This window comes from Rhinopithecus bieti, unplaced genomic scaffold (genome assembly GCF_001698545.2).
Source record: "Rhinopithecus bieti isolate Rb0 unplaced genomic scaffold, ASM169854v2 scaffold_36553, whole genome shotgun sequence".
Lineage (NCBI taxonomy): Eukaryota > Metazoa > Chordata > Mammalia > Primates > Cercopithecidae > Rhinopithecus > Rhinopithecus bieti.
In genome coordinates this window covers 889,592-897,105 of record NW_016815774.1, presented here as the reverse complement: position 1 = coordinate 897,105, position 7,514 = coordinate 889,592, and the positions used below count along the sequence as shown (strand labels likewise).

Here is a 7,514-nt window from a genome sequence, read left to right as displayed (position 1 = left end):
ACCCGCCACCCGCCACCCCCGGCGCCTGCCAAACTGGTTGCTGCCTCCCAGGCAGCAGCCGCGCGTCCACCTGCGCAGCCACCGCGCCGCCCTGCCGCGCTGCCATTGGCTCGCTAAAAATGCCTCTCTAATCTGCGCTGCTCTGTGCACGCCTCCTCCTCATCCTTCCCCCCTCTCCGCCTCGGCTCTGACCTTCCTCCTTCCCGCAGCCCCGGCGATATCCCAGAGAGACGCGGTGGCGGCGGCAGCGCCAGCCCCCTCCTCCCCCGGGAAGTCGACCGGGCTTGAGGCCGAGCCCCGGACGTCCCGCGTAGCCCCGAGGCGCCGCCGATGGTGCCCGGCGCTCCTGCCCCCAGGTAGGGGGTCTGGCCCTTGAATAGAGGGCGGGGGGTTGTGTGTGTGGGTGTCCAGTTAGGGAGTGCGTGTTGGAAGTGGGCCCCGGGACTGACATCTCCCTGGGCCAGAGCCCGGGAAGGGTTGGGCAGTTGTCTGGAGAGAAGTGGGTGCGCGTCCGGGGATGCTTTCAGGGGACAGAGTTCTCGGGCATCACCCAGGCAGTGTCAGAATGCCCCTGCGCTGGGTCCCTTGGGGGAGCGAGCCGGCAACGGAGGCCCTTACCCCAGGAAAAGCGCCGGAAATAGGTTCCTTGGGAAGCTGGAGCCTGGGCCCGGGCGGTCCGGGTCTCTGGACTGCTACCAGAAGGGGTGGGTGGGCTGGTGTCAGCTTGGTGCGTAGGCTATTTATGGATCAGAGTGGGCTGGGGAGAAACAGAGCAGATGATGCCTGTCTGGCTTATGGTTAAAGGTATTTTCTTCTGTCCCCTACCCCTTCCCCCACAGCTGGGATGGGAGCGGGGAGGGAGGAGGAGGCAAGAAGGAGGTGATGATGCTAAAAGGCCCGCAGATATAGAAGCTATGGGCTCCTGGGCACTGCCCTCCCCTGCAAGCCCCAGGTCACTTGCTGCCTGTTGGAGCTGTCTCTGCCCCTTATTTTCACCTTACAAGAGGCCGTGAAAAGGTTAAAGGGTCATCAGGGTGTAGGGGACATGGTGGCAAACCCGGGAGCTTGGCCAGACCCAGCTTCAAGCCCCAGCTGCCCCTATCCACAACAGCCCAGCTCTGCACCACATAGGCGGTGACACATATGGCCGCTTATTTCTAGGCACAACCATAAATAACCCAAATTGCCCCAGCCCCTGGCACAGCTGGGGTGCAAACACGACTGTCTGTCAGCGATTTAGCTTCCATCCTCCATCCTGGCCTTTCTATCACATGCCCAAATCACCACTCTCAAGCCACCGCCTCCAGCGGCTTCCCTGATACCGCAGGTGAGATCCTTGCCCCCCACCCCATGTTCTTGGACTGCCTTGTGGCTGGGTTATTGGTTTTGTTCATCTCCTTCTAGACTGGAAGTACCTTCAGGCTGGGAATCTGTCTGATTCATCTCTGTCATTGCCCCTGCACCAAAACACGGTTTGGCACCAAGTAAATAATTTGTGGAATGAATGACTTATTGAATGAGTGAATGTGAACTCTGGGAAATAGCTGACAACCTGAGGGAGGGGGTCGAGCCCCTTCTTGGGCTTTCTCTCTATTCCCCAGGACCAAAGAGCCACTCAAACCAGGTGGTTCTCTTTAGGCCCTTCCTTTTTTTTGAGAGAGAGTTTCACTCTTGTTGCTCAGGCTGGAGTGCAATGGCGAGATCTCAGCTCGCTGCAACCTCTGCCTCCCAGGTTCAAGCGATTATCCTGCCTCAGCCTCCCAAGTAGCTGGAATTGCAGGCATGCACCACCACACCCGGCTAATTTTGTATTTTTGGTAGAGACGGGGTTTATTCATGTTGGTCAGGCTGGTCTTGAACTCCTGAACTCAGGTGATCTGCCCGCCTCGGCCTCCCAAAGTGCTGGGATTACAGGCCTGAGCCACCACGCCTGGTTAGGCCCTTCCTAAGCCTGGAGTTGATGGGCAGCTATGGCTTTTGGAGATAGTCTTGCAACCTGCTGGCTCCAGAGTGTCTTATGGGCCCCTGGTTTGAGTGTCCAGGCCTGGTCCTGGCTTGGGGGAAGGCCTGACATGAAGGTCTGACTCTCCTCAGGCTGCTGGGTTGGCACTTTCTTCCTGGGGTGCCAACCTTAGACCAGGGTCTCTGCCTCTGTCCCAGTCCTTGGGAAAATCCAGGTCAACATCAGGAAAGCTGGGAAGGCCCAAGCCAGGCCGTTCTCAGCCTCTGGGGTCTTCATAGCAAGCTCTCAGGGGTCTTATGACCCTAGTGTGTGGAGGAGCAAACCCACTTCAGAGGAAGAGGCTGCCACCAAGGGTTCTGGCCTAGCCACAGGCCTGTGTCTGTGAAGGACATCAACATTTCTAGGCTTAGGAAGGGCCTAAAGAGAACTGTCTGGTTTGGGTGGCTCTTTGGTCCTGGGGAATAGAGGGAAAGCCCAAGAGGGGACTCAATCCTCTCCTTTAGGTTGCCGGCTATTTCCCAGAGTTCACATTCAGTCACTCAATCATTCATTCATTCCACAATGGCCCGTGTTACTATTTGACAGCCATGCAGTCTCCCTAGCGTGGCTCTGCCACCGTTCCCACACCCAGGCCGTTTCTCCCTTCTCGCCCTCCCTCTGCCCCCTGGCTGCCCTGAGCTGCTTTCAGTTCCTCAGGCAAGTGGGGCTTCTGTCACCTGCAGGCCTTTGCCCAGGCTGTTCCTGTCTCCTCCTCTCCCTCTTCCTTCCCACCCAAATCTCTCACCCTCGGGAGCCCACTGAGACTCCTTTTCCCTCCAGAGGCTTCCCCAGCCTGGGCTGGGAGCCCCACCCATGAATCCCCTCCCCACAGCCTGGCTGCCTCCCCTGGGAACCCTTCCATCACGTAGTGTGCTCTCAGGCTTCTGACCGCCTCTCCCTGCTGGGCTGTGGGGTCTGTGGGGGCAGAGTCTGTGTGCTGTTTCCGGTGGTCCCATGGCCTGGCACAGAGTAAACCCAGCTCTGGCTTGTGGACTGAGTGAGTGACTGTTGGTCCTATCATCTACTTTCTCTCCTCACCAATATCAGGACATATTTTGCACTCTTCTCCCATTAGGAGATGAGGAACCCATTCGGAAGTTTGCAGGTATCCCCACAGCAAGAATGAGTTGGTGGTAGAAAGCCTTCCCTGGAGAAGTGAAACTGGCTACAGGTCTGGAAGGACAGAAGGGACAGGAGAGGACATTAGGGGCATGGGCATTCACTGATTTGGGGGGCCCTCCCTGGGGAACCAGGTGGAGGAGTTGGGGGAGGAGTGGGTATACCAGATAAGAAGGACGCTGCTTGGTTTTGTTTTACATTTTTCTTAAAGAAAAGTAGCTTTTATTATTTTTTCTTATTACCAAAGTAATATGTGTTTGCTGTGGGCAATTTAGAATATACTGGAAAGCTGAATGAAGGAAACCCATTAGCCACATCAGACCCACTCACCACGGTCACTTCGTAGCTGGTTTCCAGCCAGGGGCAGGGTGGACTGGAGGGGAGGGCTGGGCTGGGGACCTGGGGGCAGGTTAGGGTCCCAGGAAGTAGCCGTGAGGATTGGCAGGCAGGTAGGGGAGGAGTCCTGGAGCTTCACTGTGGAAAACAGGGAAGGAAGTGGGACTGGATGAAGGGGAAGTGGACTCTGATGCAGTCCCAACAGGCAACAGGGTGCCCTGCGGCTAGAATAGCCTTTCAGGTCATGCCCATTTGCTTGGGAGAGTCAGGCCCTAGACCCCAGCATCCTGCGCCCATCAGGCATTGGGTTTGGGCATGCCTTCTGGCGGGTGACTCTGTGGTAGCAGCAGTCCCTGAAGCATCTGCCCACTGAGGTCGCCTGCTGACAGCACCCACCCCGTGGGGCAACAGATAGTGTTCACCACCAGGAAAGATGGGTTGGGAGGAACCCAGAGGTGGGCTGAAGGGACAAGATCAACTGGAACCTGGCCTCAGCTGGCTCTGGGGAGACGGGACCTCTAATGCCAGGGAAGTTGCTGGTGCCATTTCCAGAAAGGGAGCGTGTCTGTGGGGAGCAATTTAGAATGTACTGGAAAGCCAAATGAAGAAAACCCAGTAGCCACTTCAGACCCACCTGCTGTGGACACTTTGTGGCTGGTTTCCAGCCAGGGGCAGGGTGGCCTGGAGGGGAGGGCTGGGCTGGGGACTGGGATGGGGGGTTCCCCTCCACCCTCCCCTGGGTGCTGCCTCTGAAGACCTCAACCTTGGGTGTGAGGGGCTGCAGGATACCTGAAAACTGGGAGGGCAGAGGAGGACTTGGCTATTATTATTATTTTTATTTATTTATTTATTTATTTTTTGAGACAGAGTCTTACTGTGTTGCCCAGGCTGGAGTGCAGTGGCGCCATCTTGGCTCACTGCAACCTCCGTCTCCTGGGTTCAAGCAATTCTCCTGCCTCAGCCTCCTGAGTAGCTGGAATTACAAGTGCCCACCAGCACACCTGGCTAATTTTTGTATTTGTAGTACAGACAGGGTTTCACCATCTTGGCCAGGCTGGTCTCGAACTCCTGACATTGTGATCCACCTGCCTCAGCCTCCCAAAGTGCTGGGATTACAGGCGTGAGCCACTGTGCCTGCCCTACCTTGGCTATTATTTTAAAATCACTCCATATTGTTATTATTATTTTCTTTTTAGAGGCAGGGTCTTGCTCTGTCACCCAGGCTGGAGTGAGTGACACCATCATAGCTCACTGCAGCCTCGACCTCCCGGGCCCAAGGGATCCTCCCACCTCAGCCTCCTGAGTAGCTGGGACTACAGGTTGTGTGCTACCATGCCCAGCTAATTTTTCAATTTTATTGTAGAGTTGGGGTCTTACTACGTTGTCCAGGCTAAAAATCACTTGATATTAAAATGCTGGGTAGGGGCCAGGGTAGTTTTCTATATAAAATGCAGGATACTCAGGGAATTTTAAATTTCAGAAAATGACAGATGTGTTTTGTTATTTTTTAGTCTAAGTATGTCCCAAACATTCCACAGGACATATTTTTAATAAAAAAAAAAAAAACTGGCTGGGCGCAGTGGCTCACGCCTGTAATCCCAGCACTTTGGGAGGCCGAGGCCGGCGGATCACAAGGTCAGGAGATCGAGACCACAGTGAAACCCCGTCTCTACTAAAAATACAAAAAATTAGCCTGGCGCGGTGGCGGGCGCCTGTAGTCCCAGCTACTCAGGAGGCTGAGGAGAATGGCCTGAACCCGGGAGGCGGAGCTTGCAGTGAGCCAAAATCGCGCCACTGCACTCCAGCCTGGGCGTCAGAGCAAGACTACCGTCTCAAAAACAAAACAAAACAAAAAAAACAAAAACTATATTAGTCATTTATCTGAAATTCCAGATTTAACTAGGTGTCCTGAATTTTTTATTTTATTTTATTTTTTTATTTATTTATTTATTTTATTTTGAGACGCAGTTTTGCTCTTGTTGCCCAGGCTGGAGTGCAATGCCGCGATCTCGACTCACTGCAACCTCCGCCTCCCAGGTTCAAGCTATTCTCCTGCCTCAGCCTCCTGAGTAACTGGGATTACAGGTGGCTGCCACCATGCTGACACCCAGCTAATTTTTGTATTTTCGGTAGAGATGGGGTTTCACCATGTTGGCCAGGCTGGTCTCAAACTCCTGACCTCAAGTGATCTGCCCGCCTCAGCCTCCAAAAGTGCTGGGATTACAGGCATGAGCCACCGTCCCTGGCCCTGAATTTTTATTGACTAAATGTGGCCAGTGTAGGCTGGGATAGGGAGGAGTGGAGAGAGAGGGTGAGAATTTTCTCTTCTTGAGTGTGGGGGAATAATCAATAGATACTTGTTTGAAGTTGACAGTTTTGAAACATTAACACATCCATTTTTAGAAACAGGTGAGATGTTCCAAATTTCCCATCTGTTAACTTTCTATACTGGCTAGAGAGTAGCCCCTTATTTGTGGATTTTGGCTCCTTACTGATGCTGAGAAATAATAAAACAATAGTTTTCTCATTTATGCAGGTGGGACAAAGGGAGATGTGGTGATCAAGGGTGGAATCGCTAAATAGGGTTAATCCATTTAAGAAATAAAAGTCCTCATCCTAAGAAAGCTCTCATCTGGAGGAGGGCATGGGAAACTGGAACTCTCACGTCAGTCGGGGAGCATACGTTAGCACTGTGTTTTTGGCAACAGTGGTCACAGTTTTGACTTGGCAATTCCACTTTTTGGGACTTATCCCACAGGTACACTCTGAGCAGGGTGCAAAGATTAGCTGAGCAGAGACAGTCAGTGTAGCGAAACTAGGTGTCTGTCAGAGGGACCAGTGACAAAGTCAAGACAGCTTTGTACGCTGTGATTTCAGGCAGTTGTTCGTTCTGGGATTTAGTCAACGGATCTCTCTGGATGTCTGCTGCCTGCCAGGCACCACTTTAGGTGCTTGGGGACACTGAGACAAGACAGGGCGGAGCTTATTACCAGTGTGGAAAGATGGTCACAACGTACTGATAAGTTAAAGCAAGTGGCTTTGTAGAACAATGTGTGTAGTATGATCCAATGTTTAAAGTACATGTGTTCCTCTCTGTTCATATTTACATAACAATGCATAGAAGACTGCATACCTGATTGTGATTAGAGCTTACCTGTGGGGGAGGCCTATCGCCGGGATGGAGGGAGAATGCATCCACTTTATTTCAGCCATTCTGTGCTGTCTGCATTTTATAAACAAATATCATTACTCATGAGGAAAAAAATTAAAACTGCACTTGATGATACTGGGAATTTTTTTCTTAGAAAGCTAAAAAAATGAGCACATAAACTGCATTCCCCTTAATCTGATGGCATTTGAGTCACATACTGCCACGTATGTTTGGAGAGGTTTTATTTGTGGCTGGTTCTTAGCTGGTTCCCTCATGGGCTTATTTCCCCTCTCCCTCCTCCCAGACCTGTGGTGCCTGAAACCTGGCGGGATGGGAACAGGGGTAAGGTAAGGTAACATCTGGGTACCAGGAGGGTTGCAGAAGGAGTATGGCGGAAGTGGGGTATCTGGCAAAGTGGTGGTTGCGTACCACTGGGGAGTTCTGTAGGGACACAAAGGAGGGGCCAGGGATCCCTGACATGTGCCAGGCACTCTTTTGTTTATCCGTATTTATTAACTCATTTAGTCCTCTTAGTAACCTCATGCGGTTATCCCCATTTTACAGATGGGGCAACTGAGGTTAAGTGACTTGCCTGAGGTCACACAGTGAGTTAGTGACTGAGCCAGATTCACAGCCATGCAGTCTGACTCCAGAAGCTGTGCTTGTGAGACTCTGTGTCTCAGCACCTGTTGTCAAGGAGTGGGGATAATCTCTTGTCTCAGAGACTGGAGGCAGGTGTGTTCTGGAAGACTGAAAGAGGGTTGTCTTCTGCAGAAGGCAGACCTGGAAGGAAAGGATGGTCAGATCCAGAGATGGGGGGAGTGCGGGGTACATTCCAGGCAGAGCGACAGCAGGGGAAAAGATGCAAAGGTGGAATGTGAGTGGTGGGCTCCAGGACTGGGGAGG

General features: G+C 52.7%; 1 protein-coding gene across 1 annotated transcript in view; it reads left to right on the top strand.

The window, feature by feature from the left end:
• The first annotated feature begins 143 nt into the window (after positions 1-143).
• PACSIN1 (protein kinase C and casein kinase substrate in neurons 1) overlaps positions 144-7,514 on the top strand; it is a 75,814-nt gene continuing 68,443 nt past the window's right edge. Inside the window, exon 1 of the mRNA XM_017853664.1 lies at positions 144-356. The gene's annotated coding sequence lies outside the window, so the exon portion shown is untranslated. The remainder of the gene's footprint in view (positions 357-7,514) is intronic.